We start from the raw sequence: 22,295 nt of genomic DNA, 5'->3' as shown, positions 1-22,295 counted from the left end.
GACGCGCAGGCTCAGTAGTTGTGGCTCACGGGCCCAGTTGCTCCGCGGCATGTGGGATCTTCCCAGACCAGGGCTCAAACCCGTGTCCCCTGCATTGGCAGGCAGACTCTCAACCACTGCGCCACCAGGGAAGCCCGACTATAAGCTTCTTAATAGCATTCTCTTGCCTGGCATATGACAGTATATAAACACTCGCTGGATAATTTAAAACACAACTCTGACCACTCAAAAATTACTGAGTGCCACTGTGTGCCAGGCACTGGTAATGATCATAATAATTATGATAACAACTAACTCAAAGCGCGTTTACCATTGTTCTAAGCACTTTATGTTATATTCATCGTTGTAATAAATTTATTTATTTATTTATTTTTGGCTGTGTTGGGTCTTTGTTGCTGCACATGGGCTTTCTCTAGCTGCGGCGAGCGGTGGCTACTCTTTGCCTCGGTGCGCTGTCTTCTCATTGCGGTGGCTTCTCTTGCTGTGAAGCACGGGCTCTAGGTGCGCGAACTTCAGTAGTTGTGGCACACGGGCTTAGTTGCTCTGTGGCACGTGGGATCTTCCCGGACCAGGGTTCGAACCCGTGTCCCCTGCATTGGCAGGCGTATTCTTAACCACTGTGCCACCAGTTAAGTCCTACGTTGTATTCATTTAATTCTCACGATAACCCAATGAAGTAACATTTTTATTAACCTAATCATATAGATGAAGAAACAGGCTCAGAGAAATTAAGTAACTTGCCCAAAGTCATAACAGCTAATAAGTGGCAGAGCCAGGAGTCAAACCTAAACAGTGGGTTCCAAAGTCTGTGCTCTCTCTCTTTTTTTTTTGGCCGCACCACGTGTCATGTGGGATCTTAGTTCCCCAAATGGGGCAAACCCGCATCCTGCAATGGAAGCGCGGAGTTTTAACCACTGGACCACTAGGGAATTCCCAAAATCTGTGCTCTCTCTCTTTTTTTTTTGGCCGCACCACGTGTCATGCGGGATCTTAGTTCCCCAAATGGGGCAAACCCGCATCCTGCAATGGAAGCGCGGAGTTTTAACCACTGGACCACTAGGGAATTCCCAAAGTCTGTGCTCTTTTTTTTTTTTCCCAAAGTCTGTGCTCTTAACCACAATGTTATATTACCTCTCCATATAGTTATAAAAAGGATATAGGGGCTTCCCTGGTGGCGCAGTGGTTGAGAATCTGCCTGCCAATGCAGGGGACACGGGTTCGAGCCCTGGTCTGGGAAGATCCCACATGCTGCGGAGTAACTAGGCCCGTGAGCCACAATTGCTGAGCCTGCGCGTCTGGAGCCTGTGCTCCGCAACAAGAGAGGCCGCGATAGTGAGAGACCCGCGCACCGCGATGAAGAGTGGCCCCCACTTGCCGCAACTAGAGAAAGCCCTCACACAGAAACGAAGACCCAACACAGCCATAAATAAATAAATAAATAAATAAATAAATAAATAAATAAATTTAAAAAAAGGATATAAAAATGATTAAGACACAACCCCTCCACTTAAGAAGCTATTGGCTACTCAAAAAATTGTTGTGGCAGCTCACAGCCCCTGATCAAAGTCCAAATTCTTTAGCGTGTTATTCAAGAGTCTGAATGATCTGACCCCAACCTCTCTTACCTTATCTATTACATCGACCTGCATTCTCTACATTTTAGTTATATAACCTGCCTCTCCTAAATATGTCCTGAATTCTCCCACTTCCACTTTCATTTTGTTGCTAGAATGAGTCCACTTTTCTAATCAAAATTAATCTCTCTCTTCCCTATACACTCATATCACTCCATTTAAACTTCTATTGTAACACTTATCAGGCCTGCCTTCTACATGTTTTAGCTATGTCCACCTCTTCCACTCAATCAGAGGATTCTTGAAGGCAGGGATGTTATGTATGGAAGGGAATAGCTACTTGTTCACTTCCTTTTTCCTCCTGAAGTAGACTACATTTCCTAGTTGGTTAAGGCCATAACACTGAGTTCTGGCCAGCGGTATAGGGGCAGAAGGGATGATTTCCAGGCCTGTCCCATTAAAAACCTCAACACTGTCCTCCATACTTTCTTCCTTCATCTGCCAGCAGATGCAGAAGACCCAGTAGTGGAAACTGAGGCCCTGTCCTAGGTTAAAAAGAGCTCCCCTTCAACCTCCACGCAACATGCACTGGACTGGAACATGAGTAAGAAACAAGCTTTTGTGTCTCTATATATACTTTAAACACTGCCTTGTTCATAGTTACTGCTCAGTAAATATTTACTGAATTCAATTAAAAGTTAAAATTCTTATTCCAAGGCAGGACCTTTCAAGGCCCTACTATTAGCCAGCAGTCTCCAAAACTGGGGAATGAGCAAGACTGAAGTATGGAAAGAAAATTAGAATTTTTACTTTTTTTTAATATGAAAAAGAGAAATTAAGTTTTACTAATATTTAATAAGGGTTGATCGTAGCACCTGGGGATGTGCTCAAAAATGTTTTCCTAATGGGATACTATGGTAGACAGAAGATATCCAAAGATGTCCATGTCCTAATCCCTAGAACCTGTGAATATGTTGTTAGTAGGCAAGTAGAATAAATTAAACTGCAGATGGAATTAAGACTGCTAATCAGCTCACTTTAAATTAGGGTGATCATCCTGGATTAGCAAAGTGGGTGCAATGTAATCACAAGAGGTATTCAAAGGTGGAAGAGGGAGGCAGAAGAGTCAGTATCAGAGGGATACAATGTGAAAAAGACTCAGCTGGTCTTGGCTGGCTTTGAAGATGGAAGGGAACTACAAGCCAAGGAATGCAAAACAGACTCTAGAAGCTGAAAAAAGTAAGAAAATAGATTCTCCCCTAGAGCCTCCAGAAAGGAACATAGCCCTCCTTGAATTTAGCCCAGTAAGACCCATCAGACTTCTGACCTACAGAACTATAAGATAATACTTTTGTGTTGTTTTAAGCCATTAGGTTTGTGGCAATTTGCTACAGCAGCCATAGAAAACTAATAATAGATACATAATCAAAAAAATTTATGGGTCACTATTCTATGTTATAATGCTCACAGATCTATGATAGACTTTGGGATTTGACTCTTTCTAAACAAGCATAAGGAAAATAATAATGTTATTATGTTCCTTCGTGGCATTTACATCCAGTGGGTCAAATATTTATTGAACTCTCAGTTATGTATAAAGCTCAGAGTTAAACATTAAAGTTTAAATGTTATCCCTTCTCAAAAGTTTATTACCTAAACAGAAGAATGAGGGAGAGGTGTGATTACAGTCTAAAACACATCTATCTATCCTCATTCTGAAAAACAAAACACTGACACTACTATCAGACTTGGACCTCTTCAATTCTGCATAATAGGACCTAGTAAGAGGTCTGTGGCCATTGTATCAAAGCTGTCAAGAAAATTACTACTTATTGCTCACCTACAGTATACCTGGAAACTGTGCTAGGTGCTTTATAGGTACTACCTGAGATGAAATTACCCCCATTTTAACATCTAGGAAAATGAGGTTCAGAGTATTTAAGTGACTTGACAAAGATTAGAGGAGGTACTGGAATCTGGATCTATTAGGCTCCAAAGCCTATGCTTTGTTCTGTGACAATCAGTATGGAAGAAAAAGGCCAGTGGTTCAATAATAATTTCATTTTTGATTCATAAAAAACTATCTGTAAACTAATGAAAATCTTACTGGTTAGTTTTATAAGCCTTTCTACTGCCAACTTTGAGCAATAAAAGCACCATCCATATTGTAAGAGTTCTTCTGACCTGTACTGGTCTTTCCAGAAAAATGTCTGACTCCAAAGTTTGGTAAAAAAACAATTAAGAGGCCTGAAATAAACCTATAGTAAAATATTAAAATGTGGGGCTTCCCTGGGGGCGCAGTGGTTGAGAATCCGCCTGCCAATGCAGGGGACACAGGTTCGAGCCCTGGTCCGGGAAGATCCCACGTGTCACGGTGCAACTAAACCCGTGCGCCACAACTACTGAGCCTGCGCTCTAGAGCCCGCGAGCCACAACTACTGAGCCCGTGTGCTACAACTAATGAAGCCCGCGCACCTAGAACCCGTGCTCTGCAACAAGAGAAGCCACCGCAATGAGAAGCCTGCGCACCACAACAAAGAGTAGCCCCTGCTCGCCATAACTAGAGAAAGCCTGTGCGCAGCAACGAAGACCCAACGCAGCCATAAATTAATTAATTAATTAATTAAAAGATAATAATAAAAAAATAAAATGAACTGCTTTGTATTTTACTCCCAAATAAAGCAAAGATACCAACGCTCTCTTAGACTAGAAAAAATTACCAATAACCAAAAAGGAGAAGAGAGGGAAATTGCTCAGAACTCAAGTCCCAAAAGAGCTATGAATTTAGATCCATAAAAAAAGGAGTACTATCCTTGGGTAAGGCTTGCTGCAGTTCAAACGTGTTTTAGAGGTATTACATCATGGAAAACTGGTTGTGCGAGGTCATAAATACGAAAACTCATAAGGAAAACTCAGCTGAACAGACATTAACCACCAGAGCCTCACATCAGGTGACACTAAGCAGAGCTGGTTCAGTCTGGCTTTCTCTTTTCTCTCCATGGTTTTTATAGTCCAATTTTAAGATAGCTAAAGGCAGAATAAACATTCCACAGCCATCACTAGAACATGTCAATAGCACTATATATAATAACAAAAGGACAAATCAAGTTCATGGTCAAATTTTACTTTTTCTTAGTGAAACAATACAAATATCTAAAAAGTTTAAATTAGATCTGCTTGCTTATAAATATTAAACCAGTTTAATAAATATAAAAATATCCTAGATTTCTGAGAGAAAAATATCCTCTATCTTGAATAACAACTGAAAGTAAAATGAGACTAAGAATGAATTCATTCTGTATTTTCTTTATTTCATAGAAAATTTTAAACCACATTGCTCAAAACTGCCGTGCAAGCAGCAAAATACCAAGTCTCCTGACAAAGGCAGAACTATTAATACATATATGTGCAGTGACTTTAAATGTTCCCAAAATGCTTTTTTTTTTTAAATCCAGGAAGTTCAGAAGAGAACTAAAATCCACAAACCCAAGTATATAGATTGTCTCCCCAAGCACTGAAAAAGCTTCTTCCCCCTTCCCAAATTTATCCTTTAGTCTACAATTACTCATAAACTCACACCAAAATAGCAAAATATAAACACAAACTTCAAATTCTGTGAGCATACTTCTGAAACACTCTCCCAATGATTTATTTCTTCCCCAATTCAATCCAGCAAGCATGTATCAAGTAAATACTAAGTGCAAGGTTTGTACGCTCCATAGATTAACAAAACACTTAAATTTTTTTTTTACGGCCTGTCATATATGTACTAAGCACAGTGCCTGGCAATGAGGATCAAGTGGGGGCCATAGAAATAAACATGATGGTTCCTTCTTTAAGGAGTTCACAAATAATGATAATAGTAGATAACATTTACTGAGCACTTATAATGTGTCAGACACTGTTCTAAATACTTTATAGGAATTACCTCATTTAATCCTTATGAAGACATTATGTAATAGGTACTATTACTCTCTCCGTTTTACAGATAATAAAACTGAAGACAGATTAAGTGGCTTCCCCCAGGTCACACAACTAGCAAACGGCAGTCAGGACTGGATCCTTAACTCTTTTTTTTTGCTTAACACGTTATCTGTTTATTGTTGTTTGGATCCTTAACTCTTAAGCTTTATGCTATACAGCCTTATTATATGATGCTTCAGATGATTATAATAATAGCAGCATCAATAATAAAAATAATAGCTAAGATTTAGTGTCTTGCATTGTGATAAGTTCTTTTTTTTAAAAATAAATTTATTTACTTTATTTTTGACTGCGTCGGGTCTTCGTTGCTGCGCGCAGGCTTTCTCTAGTGGTGGTGAGCGGGGGCTACTCTTCCTTGTGGTGAGGTGGCTTCTCTTGTGGAGCACGGGCTGTAGGTGCACGTGCTTCAGTAGTTGTGGTGCGCGGGCTCTAGAGGGCAAGCTCAGTAGTTGTGGCGCATGGGCTTAGTTGCTCTAGCAGCATGTGGGATCTTCCCCGACCAGGGCTTGAACCTGTGTTCTCTGCAATGGCAGGCGGATTCTTAACCACTGCGCCACCAGGGAAGCCCCATGATAAGTTCTTTATGTATGTTATTTCATTTAATCCTCCCAGTGAAACCGAGCAGGATCCTGTGGGGCTCCTTGGCACAGAAGCCTTTCAAACATTTGCTGATCTGGGAAGGGAGAGGATGCAGAGACAAGGGAGGAGTAGTCAAGAAACAAAGTGCAGGGGACCTCCCCGGTGGTCCAGTGGTAAAGAATCATGCAGGGGACGCAGGTTCGATCTCTGGTTGGGAAACTAAATTCCCACATACCGCGGAGCAACTAAGCCTGCACGCCTCAACTAGAGAGCCCCTGTACCACAACTAAGACCCAATGCAGCCAAAAATAAAAAATAAATAAAAATTAAAATTAAAAAAACAAGATATTCGTTAAAAGAAAAGAAACAAAGTGCAGTGTTGCTACCCGAGAACAAGACGGTCCTGCTGCGACAATGTCGTCTCAGTACAGCAGCCACTGGCCCCAGACAACAACAACTGTGAGGAAGGTGAACAGTCTCTGCCCCAACCAGCCGGCCTCAGCAGTTCCTGGGTGGAGCTCCCCATGAACAGCAGCAACGCCAATGACAACGGCAATGGGAAAAATGGGGGGCTAGAACATGTACCCTCCTCATCCTCTATCCACAATGGAGATATGGAAGATTCTTTTGGATGCACAACATGAATCTGGACAGAGTAGTTCAAGAGGCAGTTCTCACTGAGATAGTCCTTCCCCACAAGAAGTTGGGCAGATCATGTTTGACGTGGAAATGCACACCAGCAGGGACCATAGCTCTCAGACAGAAAAAGAAATTGCAGAAGGAGAGAAAGAAGTGGATTCTTTGAAGAAAATCGTAGACTGGGTATCCGATTGGTTCAGTAGACCTGAAAACGTTCCACCTAAGGAGTTCCACTTCAGGCACCCTAAACATTCCATTTCCTTAAGCATGAGGAAAAGTGGAGCCATGAAAAAAGGGGGGATTTTCTCTGCAGAATTTCTTAAGGTGTTCATTCCATCTTTCTTCCTCTCCCATGTTTTGGCTTTGGGGCTAGGCATCTACACTGGAAAACAACTAAGCACACCTTCTGCCAGTACCTACTGAGGGAAAAGAAGAGCCCCTGGGAAAGAGTGTGACTTGTCAAGTGGTGTACTGTCACAGTAGTTTATTTGAACTTGAGACCATTGTAAGCATGACCCAACCTACACTCTATTTTTACATATCCAAGTTCCAGTAACTCTCAAATCCAGTATTTTATTCAAACTCTGTTGAGGCATTTTACTAACCTCATTCTCTTTTTGGCCCGTAAAACACTTTAGAATTTCCTAACAGAGTTTACTGTTGTTTAGAAATTTGCAAGGGCTTCTTTTCTGCAAATGCCACCAGCAGATTATTTTTAATTTTGTCAACAATGCTGTTGTCTCCTTTTAGTACCATCAGACTTAGACCTGCATCATTCATGGTATAAATTTTACTCTTGCAAGATAACGCCCATCTTTCTCTTAAAATGAAACCAGGTTAGCAAATGATATAAAAGCTTTATTGTTTTGTTTTTCAAGACAAAGGCAAGCTTCTCTAAGCTTGAATTTACAGTTATTAAAAAAGAAAACAAAAACAAACAAACAAAATAAGACACTAGAAAAAAATACCCTGGGCAATAAAAAATTATTTTAAACCAAAAAAAAAAAGAGAGAGAAAAACAAAGTGCAGCCTTGGGGCAGGGCCCTGGTTCCACCTCAAGGGATACACATAACAATATCTTTGAGCTCTTCTACAGAACTAAAACCCCCAACAAATGGAAAACCTTAGCATTCTTCATTCCAGAGAAGATCACAGTTCGATTAACCTCAAGAAGCTCATCAGGAGACCACCTAGGCCAGATTAAAGGCATGCAGGCCCTGCACACACCCTGATTCTTATCAGCAACCCCGCCCTTGAACCACTGCTATAAAACTCCTCACCAAATCTCCCCAGGCTGGGACACACAGTTTTTCAGGGCACAAGCCCGCTGTGTCCCCCTTTGCCTGGCAAAGCAATAAAGCTATTCCTTTTCACTTCACCCAAAACTCTGTCTCTGAGATTCGATTTGGCACCAGTGCAGGGAGGCCAAGTTTTCGGCATCACCATCAACCTGGTACAGTAGTACTATTATTATTCTCTACTTCACAGATGAGAAAACTGAGATTACAGAGGTTACATAACTTACCTAAGGTCCCCTAACTACTAAGAGACACAACCATCATGAACCTCTCCTCTGAATTCCAGACTTGTTTACCCAACTGTCAACTTGATATCTCCTGATCTCCCGTCCCCAAACCTGTCCCCTATTCAGTCTTCCCCAATGTAGTTACTGGCAATTCAATTCTCCCAGTCATTCAAGTCAAAAACCTAAATAAGAGTCATTCTAGATTCCTGCTTCCTTGTGCTAATATCCCACACCCAATCCATTAGGAAATTCTATTGCCTCTACTTTCAAAAATATCCAGAATCCAATTACTTCTTTCCACCTACACTGCTACCCATAGTCCAAGCTCTCTCTAGATGACTGCAATTGCCTCCAAACTTAATTTTCCTCAGTTATAATTTACAAAGCTTCAAATAGGTATATAATGAAAATAGAACCCAGGGCTGCCCATATCACCACTGAATCCTACTCCCCTGATAAGTAACAATTCTTTTACTGTTTCTTCTATTTACCAACACAGCTCTAGCTAACTAACATACTTATACTGCTATTTCTGACCTTCTACTGACTTTCCAGTGTGGAAGCTGAGGGTTCCACCCTCTTAAATTACTTCCTTTCCAATATTGGGTAAAAGACAATTTTGGGTAAAATCAATATTTAGGAGAAACAAAAACTCAGCATTTACATCATTATGACTGATTATAATCACTACTAAGCCAAGTAATATATTATGATTACATTTTATTTCTTGCACAATTTTTAATGTTTTGCCTAATTTTTCATGTGCTCAGTTACTATATGCCTACCATTAATTCTTCCCAAAGCCTCCAAGAGAACTGTAAAATTCTTCTGAATATGAATGTCCACCATGTCAAACACATCTGGAAATCCATGAATTCTTTCCTTAAACCCCACTCCTCAATATTTCTCCTGGAGTTCTTGATCCCCCCCGCTCCAGTTTGGACTGCTTATTCTCTAGACTGTTGTCCAGCAGTCACCCTGGGTCTTGCTATCACCCTTCTTTCCAGATCTTACACATTCCTTTTTATTTTTACTTAGTTGTTTTGTTTACCCCCTTGTTTTTGATGGGACACATCCTCCAGAAGCTTCAAAAGAAAAGGCTCATGAGAGGCAAAGTTTTCAAAATGTTGCATGTCTGAAAATGTCTTTACTCTCATGCCTGACTGGTAGTTTGACTGGATATAGAATTCTAAGTAGGAAATAATTTTCTCTCAGAAAGCATTGTTCCGTCGGTAGAGCTTCCAGAGCTGGTGTTGAGAAGTCTGATACCATTTTAATTTTCAGTCTTTTATATGGCATCTCGTTCCCCCCCACCCCCACCCATGGAAGTGCTTAGAATCTTATTTTTATTGCCCATATTATAAAATTTCATAATCATATGCTCTGGGGTGGGTCTTTTTTTTCATTCATTGTGCTGGGCACTTGGTAGGACCTTTCACTTTGGAAGTTCATGCTCTTCAGTTGTAGAAAATGTTCTTGTATTAGTCAAAAACAGACTTCCTAGATTGATCCTTTAATTTTCTTATCTTTTCTCTCTTATTTTCCATCTTTGGCTTTTCTCCGTTAATGGATGATCTCCTCACCTTTATCTCCTTGGCCTTCTAGTCAAATGGTTTAAATAAAACCATAAGTAAATAATCATATAGAACCATATATAAATAAATAATTATATTTTAAAATTTCCAAGAATCTTTGAGAATCTTTGTGGTTCTCTAATTATTACTATTTTATAGTATACCATTCTTGTTTCATAGATGCAGCTCCTTCTCTAACCTCTCCTGGAAGGATATATATTTAGAAGATAGTAATTAGAAGGTTTTTTGGTAGTTACATTTTAAAGTTTTCTTCTTTTACTTGGGGCTCTTCAATTTCTCCAAATCCACCGATTTCCTGGCAGGTGGTGGGGGTGTGGGTGGGAGGCAGATGATTCCTACCTGCTTAAGAGCCATGTGATAGAAGAGGACTAGAAGTCTCAAGAGCCTCACCATTCAGTATGCAGACAATCCCTTCATCTCCCTCTTCTCAGTATAACATTCCTTCCCCATCTGCTGTCATTTTAGATGCTTACCTAGTATGAAGGTAGGTAAGCATTCTAACATTCTGGTTCAATTTTTTCCCCAAAATAAAAATTCATTTCTTGTCGGGGTGGGTGAGACTTAACTGATTAGTTGCAAAGAATGGGGATGGTGACTTTTAGGCCCAGTTATCCCTGAAAAGACTTTCAATAGTCCTCCTATTTTCAGCCCAAGCCTGACATCCACCTTCAGATCCAGAGGTGAACTGTAAGTTTTGTAGGTTTCTGTGATGCAAACTGGCTTGCTTCTATGTAGTACCTGCTTCTATAGATACTATTTTATAGGCACTGGAAATATTGGGTTGGCTAAAAAGTTCATTCGGGTTTTCCATAAGATGTTACGGAAAAACCCGAACGAACTTTTTAGCTAACCCAATACAGTGGTGAACATTATAAAGTTCTACCCTCAGGGAGCTCACCCTACCCTGGAGGCTATAAACAATAAGTAAACAAATGAATAAATAAGATATTTTCAAAGATGATAAGAACTATAAAGACAAAGCAGAATGAGGGGATAAATAGTGATATTGGATGGTTATTTTAGACAGGCTAGTCAACAGAAGTCTCTATGAGGAGGGGATATCTCAGAAGAAGCATGCCAAATGATTCTGGGATAAAGACGTTACTATAGGAAATGGGAAAAGAAAGTACAAAGACTCTGAAGTAGGAAAGAGGTTGGTGTATTTGAGAAACAAAAAGGTCAGTAAGGGTGGTGGTTAGGATGGTGTAAGCTACAGGAAGAGTGATCAGAAATAAGGTCAGAGAGGCAGGCAGGACAAATTAAGGCCTTGTACATCAAAGCCCAGAGTTTAGATTTCATTTCAAGGGTGACAAAAAGTCACAGAAGGAAATTCAGCAGTGGGGGATGGTATGATCTGATTTACCTTTTTAAAGTTCAATCTGGCTACCATGGGGCAAGAGGGGAACTGAACTAGGATGCTGGCTTGTGGAGGTAGTAAGTAGTAGGCAGACAGGGCATATTTTAAAGATAATGCTAAACTACTTGAAGGTTTGAAGTAGGGTGTAAAGGATGACACCTAGGTTTTTGGCCTAAGTAACAGGTGAATGGCAATTCCATTTGCTGAGATGGGAGAGGTCTAGAAAGTAAAAAATGGGGGCGGGGTAGGAAAACGATCAACAGGGGTCCATAATATGTACTCAGTAAATGGTAGCCACTGTTCATATTAAAAATCATCTTCCATTATATGTCAATTATATCTCAATAAATTTTTTAAAAATCACCTTCTTTCTGGGGTTGTACTACTTCACTCTCCACAGACGATGACATAAACAGTACTGAAGCTTATTCCACATTTTATTTTACAGAAACTTTCTGGTTATATGAAATTAGAACTTAGACTCAATTCCTAAGTCATTAGACTTTCTACCTTAGTACAGAGAAGAGAAAACAATATTAAGGCCCCCCCTTACCAATATGCTAGTATTATAAAATTTGCTTTGAGGGCTATATCGACACTCTTTCACCTAGTTACTCACTAGGATTACAATGATAAAATCAAAAAGATGCACTTTAATCCATCGTTTTTATTTATTTAAAATACTTTTTTAAAATTTATTTATTTGGCTGAGCCGGGTCTTAGTTAAGGCATATGGGATCTTCACTGCAACACACAGGGTCTTTTAGTTGCAACACGTGGAATCTTTAGTTGCGGCATGTGGGATCTAGTTCTCTGACCAGGGATTGAACCTGGGCCCCCTGCATTGGAAGCACAGAGTCTTAACCACTGGACCACCAGGGAAGTCCCAATCCATCATTTTTTTTTTTTTTTTAATTTAGTTTTGGCTGTGTTGGGTCTTCGTTTCTGTGTGAGGGCTTTCTCTAGTTGCGGCGAGCGGGGGCCACTCTTCATCGTGGTGCGCGGGCCTCTCACTATCGCGGCCTCTCTTGTTGTGGAGCACAGGCTCCAGACGCGCAGGCTCAGTAGTTGTGGCTCACAGGCCCAGCTGCTCCGCGGCATGTGGGATCTTCCCAGACCAGGGCTCGAACCCGTGTCCCCTGCATTAGCAGGCAGATTCTCAACCATTGCGCCACCAGGGAAGCCCCCAATCCATCATTTTTAAATGCTTCCCATTTATTCTGAACAGCACACACACAGACACAGACACACACACACACATACTCTGAGATAATATATTTTTCAAGCCTGATCATTTAAAAATTATTCAAGGACTTCTCTGGTGGTCCAGTGGTTAAGACTCTGTGCTTCCAATGCAGGGGGTCTGGGTTCAATCCCTGGTCAGAGAACTAGATCCCACATGCATGCTGCAACTGAGACTGCATGCTGCAACTAAGAGTCCACATGCAGCAACAAAGATCCCATGTGCCATAACTAAGACCCAGGGCAGCCAAATAAATAAATAAATATTTTAAAAATAAAATAAAATAAAAAATAAAAATTATTCAACATTAACTCATTGTGATTTCTAACCTGGTCCATTCCCCTCTTTTAACAAAAGGAGAAACCAAAGCCCAGAGGTCAAATAACTTGTCCAAGAGAACACAATTAGGAAATCATGGAGTGGTGTTAAGTGCATAAGAGGAATATTTGAAGATAAGGCTGAAAAAACAGATCAGACATTAGCTGTCAGCCTAAAGAATTTTTGACTCAATTCTGAAATAAATGGGAGCCACAAAAGGTTTTTAAGAAATAAGCTATACAATTAGAGCTATGTATCAGGAAGAGTGAAAAGGTGGGCAAAAAGATAGGAAAAATAACTCACTCCAGGCAAAAGTGAAGAGGACTGAACTACAGATGCATAAAGGAAGGAACAGATGCATAAAGGAAGGAACAGATGCAAAAGTCTTTGAAGATTTAGAATCAAAGAGCTTAGCTTCTGATTAGAAGCAAGGAATAAAAGGAATAACCAAAGATGACTTTGGGATTTTCATAATGGGTAACTGGAAAGAGTGCTCTCTTAATAGCTGAGAGTGGGAAAATACCCTGCCGTATCCTCATAGCATTAGCGGATATTAATCTGTTTCTTAGATGTACAGTTTGCTTCCTCAGGAGACTGTTTGGAAGACAGCCCTCTACTCTTCTATTCACCATGATATTACCTAGCACAGGGCTGGACTGAGTAGTTCCAAACAAATATTTGGTTATTTGAAAGCATATTCTTCATTTTAACAAAATGGCAATCATATTGTTGCAAATGGATTCTGAAGGGAAGCTCAAACAATTGTGAAAAAAATTGGTAGATAGGAAAATAAATTCAGAATGGGGCCTAAAGAAAAGTAAGCATGAGAATGTGAACAAGGAGTCTAAAAGAAATATTAAATTTCTCATGGCATGAAGAATAAGAAAGAGGTATGAGAACAAATCTTGGTACAGGTCCTCAAAAAGGCCATTGGGGAGTGGAAGTGAGCAAGGCATGGTATTGGGTTACAGATCTTGAGCATAAGACTTCCTGGCATAAACAACCTTATTCACAAGAGGCCCAAACTATCAGTCCCTGCACTCAACAAAGCACTTCATTGTTCTTTTTTTTTAACTGATAAATTAGAGCAACTAATGATAAAACAACCAATCTGAACTGTATCCATGTATTAAAAAAAATACATACACACAAACAAAATATACACACCTACTTGCCTCTATGACTCATCAGGCCCACTCCTTTCCTTCCAACTAGAAATCTTAGGAGGGAGAAAGATAAAAGGAAAAGAGGAAGTAGGGAGGTTGGGGTCAAGAAAAAGAGAGAAATAAAACTGCAAAAATTCAGCTCACTCACTCCTGCTGGGCACAAAATAGCTGTGCCAGCAGAGGACCAAGCCATGCCCAGAGGATTAGATGCCCACCATCTGGCAGGTCATGCAGATACCCTTTTTTCCCAAGTAGGCCTTCAAAATCACTAATGCAGCAATTTTCAACGTTTTCTTTGTTTTTAAGTGGAGATCTTTTCTTCAAAATTCTTATATGGAAGTTCAATATAAAACAGATACAAAGTGAAGCTACTCTGGCTGGATGAAGCAAAAATGGAAACCGAAAGCCTCATCTGCTCAGCAACCTCCCTCCTGGGGTCAAGCCCCTGAGGAGGCATATCTGTGAAAATCCTAGGGTTCCAAGAGATGGATTCGTCCCAATTTAAATCTTATAATCTCAGTATGAGGGAAAACTTTGGTTCATACTTCTGCCTCAGCTTTTGCACCTATAAAAACTAACTAACCTATGCTAACAGCTTGAAAACAGACTAAGAGCCATACTAACAAACAGTAACAAAAAATTTGAATTATAAAAAATATAAAGTATTAACAATAAATTTCTAAGACAACTTGAAAAGCATTTAGGGAACAAAAATTCTAAGAATTTTGAGACTGGAACATAGTTATGCGTAGTTGATATTTAAGGCATCCTAGGGAAGTATAAAAAATGCTTCTACTGCTATAGTACTCCTCTGGGTAACAAAAGCCAAGAGGACTCTGCTTGCTCTAGGCCCCTGGTAGGATAATTTCCTTTTGTTGTATTTGAAACATACAATGAAAGTAAAGACACAAAAACATGAAAGATATAAACAACTAGAACTTCTTTAAAAAGGTAATCCATGTCCATGCTTTTAACTGAACTATATTTGAGACAGATGGCTTATGCAGAACAAAAAAAGTCACCATCAGAGTGCAAACCCACCATGGTTAACAATAATCATAATAATTTTCATGCTTACTGTGGATTATAACAGATCCATAGGCTTTACGTACATTATCTCATTTGTTGGTTTATTGTGAAGATCAAGATAGAATTAACACTACCTTTTACATATTAGAAAACTTAGCTGACAGCAAAGAATGTGATTTTTTGTATAAAAGGGAACGGTGTGTCATTCCTGAGCAAAAGAGATAGGCTAAGAAAGTAGATCAAGGTGACATCAGAATAGGAGTGGTATTCATCACACCACCACATTTCCAGGCTGAAACACATATATATTTAGTGAAACAAGAGCAAAGATGTACATGGACTGTAGGCCAGGATGTCCAATATAGTAGCCACTAAGCTTCATGGGGTAATTTAAATTTAGTTCGGTGTTTGTACTAGCCACATTTCAATGCTTATTAGCCACATGTGGCTATTGGACAGCACAGATAAAGAACACTTCCATCATTTCAGAAAGTTCTATTCTATTCAACAGCATTACTCTAGCAGAAAACCCTTGAATGTATCAAAAACAGCTGCAGGACCTCCCTGGTGGTCCACGGGTAAGACTCTGCGCTCCCAATGCAGGGGGCCCGGGTTCGATCCCTGATCAGGGAACTAGATCCCTCATGCATGCTGCAAAAAAATTAAAAACAGACCCCGCATGCCGCAATGAAGATCCTGAGTGCCGCAACTAAGATCCAGGGCAGCCAAAATAAATAAATGAATAAATTTTAAAAAAAACAACAAAAAACAGCAGCAGACCCTCAACAAATGCTTGGTGAGTGAATGAATGATAAAAGACAGACGGGATGCAATGAGACATTTAAACAACTAGCCAGAGGAAAAGAAACTAAAAATAATAGCTAACATTTACTGGGCACTTAACACAAGCCAGGTGCTTTATATGGACTAAATTAATCCTCAATAACAACTCTATGAGGGATTTACTGTAATTTACCTCATTATAATTATAGATGGGAAAACTAAGGATCTCAGAGGTTAAGTAACTTTCCCAAGATCCACAATTTGAATCCAGGCAGCTTGATCTAGAATCCAAAGCCTCCGTTTTTAATCATTATACTATACTATTCTACTTCTTATATAACAATTATATTTTAATTTTTATTTTTTTTTAGATTTTTTTGACATGGACCATTTTTAAAGTCTTTATTGAATTTGTTAAATATTGCTTCTCTTTCATATTTTGGTTTTTTGGCCATGAGGCATGTAGGATCTTACCTCCACGACCAGGGATTGAACCTGCACCCCCTGCATTGGAAGGCGAAGTCTTAACCACTGGATCACAAGGGAAGTCCCTATAACAACTATATTTTTAAATTTTGCTGTCATGGAATAAAATTTGTTTAAAGTCAATCTTCCCATGCAATCACCAGTCAAGTTCATAGTGAAGAGAATAAAAAAAAAAGAAGTGGTGAATAAAAAAGATGGGCAGGGGCTTCCCTGGTGGCGCAGTGGTTGAGAGTCTGCCTGCCAGTGCAGGGGACACGGGTTCGAGCCCTGGGCTGGGAGGAACCCACATGCCGCGGAGCAACTGGGCCCGTGAGCCACAATTGCTGAGCCTGCGCGTCTGGAGCCTGTGCTCCGCAACGAGAGAGGCCGCGATGGTGAGAGGCCCGCGCAGCGCGGTGAAGGGTGGCCCCCGCTCGCCGCAACTGGGGAAAGCCCTCGCACAGAAACAAAGACCCAACACAGCCAAAAGTGAAATAAAATAAATAAATAAATTAAAAAAGGATGGGCAGGAAATACACCAAATGTTAACACTAGTTTGATCCCTAGATGCTGAGATTAAGGAAAATTTTTATTTTCTGGTTTTTGCTAATTCTATTTTCTAAATGTTCCACAGTGATGCTGTATCCCTTCTGCAATAATAATAAAACAATAAAAATACTACTTTTTAAACAAGATGAAAATATAATCAGCTTAAGAATTCCTAAGCAGGGACTTCCCTGGTGGCGCAGTAGTTAAGAATCCGCCTGCCAATGCAGGGGACATGGGTTTGAACCCTGGTCCAGGAAGATCCCACATGCCACAGAGCAACTAAGCCCATGCACCACAACTACTGAGCCTACGCTCTAGAACCCGTGAGCCACAACTACTGAGCCCACGTGCCACAACTACTGAAGCCCACATGCCTAGAGCCCGTGCTCCACAACAAGAGAAGCCACCACAATGAGAAGCCTGCGCACCACAACGAAGAGTAGCCCCTGCTCGCCACAACTAGAGAAAGCCTGTGTGCAGAAACGAAGACCCAACGCAGCAAAAAATAAATAAATAAGTTTATTTTTTAAAACAATTCCTAAGCAGAACATCAAATCAGGACTCAACCATCTCACTCTCAAACACTGTAGATGTCCCCTAACTGATCTCTTGGCCACCAGTCTCCCCAACACTAAACCACTCCACATTTGCCACCAGTTACCCTCTGTCATCTAGTCCCTGCTCAGAATCCAATACACAAAGCATAAAATAAAATATTCTTGGCTTTATGCAAAACATTTCTGAATAGTCTGGCCCAATTCTACCTTTCCACGTTTATCTACCAGTACTATCCCATCAAATCCTCTAGGAGAGGCATGATAGAAAGTTCTTCTAGAAGCATGGTAGAAAGAGCCCAGACCTCAGAGTCACAGACCTCAGCCAACACATAATCTCTTGGCCTCAGTTTCTTCAGTGGAGAATAGTTGTGAAGATTAAATCCTTTAATCCTTTAAAGCATGCAGCATACGACAAAGACTTCAAGAAATGGTGGTTTTCTCATTGTTATTATTAGTCAAAAAAAAATTTTTTTTTCAATCTGAAAGCAGTCACTGTTAATTAACTGACCAGATCACAAAAATAGTCGTAATAGGTATCTTAGTTCATCCTTCTAACAAGCTGTTGATCTGGTCTTCCCTGTTGCCAGCAACTCCACCTTCTACAAAATGGATGGTCTTTTTCTTCATTCCACCTCATGGAGAAGATAATTTGAAGGGTCACAGGAAGTTGTTTGCTTCTTTGAAGCATTTTCCAACAGTATAGGTCTCATAAATCAGATCCTCCATGTAGATAATGCCATATTTACCAAGAGATCAGGCAATCAACGTATTATCTGTCAGGGCAATTTGCTTCTTGTTGATTTTGCCATAACCACACCTGAATTCATTTATTGAGTTCAGGTTCGGTTACCCCCACTAAATATATGGTTCCACAGTCCTCAGCATGTTAAATAGAGCCTTGTTGATCTTAACAAAGGTGCCATTGAAGACTTGGCAAAGGTAAGGAGCTGTAACGTCTTTCAGACCTTTGGGCTCACACCACTGATACCTCTGATCCTGATGACAGATGCCAATTTGGGTTCCACAGGTGCAAAGAAGTTGCCAGCTTTTCTTACCATCCTAGCCATTAGAATCTCAGTTCTGTACATCTGCCTATACTCTTTGTGATAGCGCTTAGCTTCTTCATAGACAAGCTTCATCCTTGCCTTCTGAAGCATCTTTTGGGCAAACTTCTTTCCCAGGCACTTGGTCTTCAGCTCTGCAAAATTCCTTTACTTTTACTTAAGGGTTTCTGGCACAGCAGGAACATTATTTTTCTCCTCTTCCGCACCCTCCATAGCCAAATGGGTTTGTAATCCACTGACTCCTCAAAAAGCTTTGCGCTTTTACCTCTGTGCTTTATTATTATTATTTTGCTCCTGAGTTCCTTCCCTATCTTCTAAAATCCTATTAAAATTCAAGTTCCAGGGACTTCCCTGGTGGTCCAATGGTAAACAATCCTCCTTGGGACTTCCCCGGTCATGCAGTGCTTAAGAATCTGCCTGCCAATGCAGGGGACACAGGTTCGAGCCCTGGTCTGGGAAGATACCACATGCCGCGGAGCAACTAAGCCCAGGCACCACAACTACTGAGCCTGCGCTCTAGAGCCTGCGAGCCACAACTACTGAGCCCACGTGCTACAACTACTGAAGCCTGTGCGCCTAGAACCCGTGCTCTGCAACAAGATAAGCCACTGCAATGAGAAGCCGGCACACCGCAACAAAGAGTAGCCCCGGCTCGCCACAACTAGAGAAAGCCCGCGCGCAGCAATGAAGACCCAATGCAGCCAAAAAAATAAAATAAGTGTTCTCCTTAAACTGAGACTAAATCCTAGTCTTTAAAACAAACAACCAAAAAGAATCTGCCTTACAATGCAGGGGACGCGGGTTCGATCCCTGGTCAGGGAACTAAGATACCACATGCCATGGGGCAACTAAGCCCGTGCACCACAACTACTGTGCTCGTGTGCCTCAACTAGAGAGCCTGCGTGCCGCAAACTACAGAATCCATGTGCTCTGGAACCCGCGCACCACAGCTACAGAGCCCACGCGTCCTGGAGCCTGTGCGCCACAACTAGAGAGAAGCCCATGAGCTGCAAGGAGGATCCCACGTGCTGCAACTAAGATCCGATGCAGCCGAAAATAAAATAAAATAATAAATCTTCAAAAAAAAATTCAAGTTCCAGGTTGAGTCAACCTCCTCCAAGAAAGCTTTGCTGACTCTGCCAAGCTAATATGATCTCCAACTCCTTTGAACTTCTATATCACTTAAGAGTTTACCCAAGCGGTAGCGTCCTGGCTGATTTTATTAGTTCTCTTTTCATGTATGTAAGTCCTAGATCTCCAATTAGAGTGCAAATTCCTTGCTAGCAGACATTCCATTTTACATATACCTTTTTGATGTCTGACATCACTAGGCATATACTAGATGCTCAAAAAATTGTTAATATGATTTGTGGGTAGGGAAAAAAGTCATAATAAAATTACTGGGACTTCCCCGGTGGCACAGTGGTTAAGAATCTGCCTGCTAATGCAGGCGACATGGGTTCGATCCCTGCTCCGGGAAGATCCCACATGCCACGGAGCAACTAAGCCCATGCACCACAACTACTGAGCCTGCGCTCTAGAGCCCACGAACCACAACTACTGAGCCCGTGCACCACAACTACTGAAGCCCACGTGCCTAGAGCCCATGCTCCGCAACAAGAGAAGCCACCGCAATGAGAAGCCTGCGTACCGCAACAAAGAGTAGCCCTAGCTCACCACAACTATAGAAAGCCCGTGCACAGCAATGATGACCCAACACAGCCAAAATTAATAAAATAAATAAATTTATTTTTAAAATAAATAAATAAATAAAATTACTGGCTGAACGTTTTTGTAGTGGACTAGGAAGCCAATAATTCTATACAAAGGTATAAAGTTTCAAGTAAGCAGTATAATCTAATTCCATAATTTTCTACCACTGACCACACATGTAAGTCATACTTAAGTTATATGATTTCTCTTTAGTTCAATATAAATATTAGCCTTAAGCAACCCTAAGTAAATTGCACTTTTAACTTTTCCAACTCTCTTACACAGATGCCCTACTTTAATATATATTGACTTAAATTTTCTTATTTGGTTTCATTTAGAAATACACTCACCTCACTAAAAAGTCAAGATAGGGACTTCCCTGGTGGCGCAATGGTTAAGAATCCTCCTGCCAATGCAGGGGACACAGGTTGGAGCCGGGGTCTGGGAAGATCCCACATGCCGCGGAGCAACTAAGCCCTTGCGCCACAACTACTGAGCCTGCACTCTAGAGCCTGCATGCCTAGAGCCCGTGCTCCGCAACAAGAGAAGCCACCGCAATGAGAAGCCCGCGCACCGCAACGAAGAGTAGCCCCTACTCACCGCAACCAGAGAAAGCCTGCGCACGGCAAAGAGGACCCAATGCAGCCAAAATAAATAAATAAATTTATTTTTTTTAAAAAGTCAAGATAGAGTGAGAAAGATTCATATACAGTAACCCCTTGGTATCTGCAGGGCATTGGTTCTAGGGCCACCCCACCCCCTACCCTGTGAGGATACCAAAATCCACAGATGCCCAAGTTCCTTATATAAAAAGGCATAGTATTCACATATAACTACACACATGCATATACTCCCATATACTTTAAATCATCTCTAGGTTACTTACAATACCTAATACAATGTAAATGTTATACAAATAGTTGTAAATACAATGTAAATGCTATGTAAACAGTTGCTAGGCACAGCAAATTCAAGTATTGCTTTTTGGAACTTTCTGGAATTTTTTTCCCAAATATTTTCAGGCTGTGATTGGTTGAATCTGTGGATGCAGAACCTGTCGATATGGAGAGCTGACTGTACTGATTACTAGAAAGTAATGATTATATAACCTTATTATACATACGAATAATTCTCCTTTAAAAAGGTAAACTATGTCTCCTCAAGTGAGTGCTAACAGTTAAGAGTAGATAGCCTGGGACTTCCCTGGTGGCGCAGTGGTTAAGAATCCGCCTACCAATGCAGGGGACACGGGTTTGAGCCCTGGTCTGGGAAGATCCCACATGCCATGGAGCAACTAAGCCTGTGTGTCACAACTGCTGAGCCTGTGCTCTGGAGCCTGTGAGCCACAATTACTGAGCCCACGCGCCTAGAGCCTGTGCTCCACAACAAGAGAAGCCACCGCAATGAGAAGCCCACGCACCACAACGAAGAGTAGCCCCTGCTCACAACTAGAGAAAGCCCGCACGCAGCAATGAAGACCCTACGTAGCCAAAATAAAATATAAATAAATAAATAAATTAAAAAAAAAAGTAGATAGCCTGGGGGCATAATTTTATTTTTATTTTCACTGATTTAATTATGATTCCTCCTAAACCAATTTAAGAAAATTAAATAACCACTAAAATCATCTCTCTTGGATAAATTACTAATTCAGCAATAGGTAACAACTGTTCTAATGAGCTGCTACTAAGAGTAAAGCAATTTGAGAGACATAAGGAAGTTGCCTTATTTTTTAAAAATATTTTATTTATTTATTTGTTTGTTTGTTTATCTGGCTGCGCTGGGTCTTAGTTGCAGCACGCGGGATCTTTTAGTTGCGGCATGTGGGATCTTTTAGCTGTGGCATGCGAACTCTTAGTTGTGGCATGTGGGATCTAGTTCCCTGACCAGGGATCAAACCCGGGTCCCCTGCATTAGGGGTGTGGAGTCTTAGCCACTGGACCACTAGGGAAGTCGAAAGTTGCACTATTAAATGCAGTTAATTACCAGAAAATTAAGTCTCAGTAGGTAGAAAAAGACCTAGAGCACAGCTAAATCCCAGCAAGACAGATTTAGCATGAAATCTTGAATCCCTCTTTTCAGCTTTTAATACTATTCTAACAAGTCTCCAATAATGTTTCGGCTTTCTCACTGATCCCCAGAAGGAAGGAAAAGC

General features: G+C 40.8%; 1 protein-coding gene and 2 pseudogenes across 6 annotated transcripts in view; 1 reads left to right on the top strand and 2 right to left on the bottom strand.

Annotated features, from left to right (window-relative positions):
- LOC309615746 (BCL2/adenovirus E1B 19 kDa protein-interacting protein 3-like pseudogene) overlaps positions 1 to 13,171 on the top strand; it is a 21,270-nt pseudogene extending 8,099 nt beyond the window's left edge. Inside the window, exon 1 of the transcript in view lies at positions 1 to 13,171. This exon is cut by the window's left edge and continues 8,099 nt beyond it. The product of the transcript in view is annotated as a BCL2/adenovirus E1B 19 kDa protein-interacting protein 3-like pseudogene (transcript).
- TESK2 (testis associated actin remodelling kinase 2) overlaps positions 1 to 22,295 on the bottom strand; it is a 103,953-nt gene that overhangs the window by 47,868 nt on the left and 33,790 nt on the right. The gene's annotated exons all lie outside the window — the stretch shown is intronic.
- Positions 13,172 to 22,295, bottom strand: LOC309615661 (large ribosomal subunit protein uL30 pseudogene; annotated as a pseudogene). The gene has a single exon. The product of its transcript is annotated as a large ribosomal subunit protein uL30 pseudogene (transcript).

The sequence above is a fragment of the Balaenoptera borealis genome (assembly GCF_965194805.1).
Source record: "Balaenoptera borealis genome assembly, chromosome: 1".
Taxonomy (NCBI): domain Eukaryota; kingdom Metazoa; phylum Chordata; class Mammalia; order Artiodactyla; family Balaenopteridae; genus Balaenoptera; species Balaenoptera borealis.
This window is presented reverse-complemented; position numbering and strand designations above follow the sequence as displayed.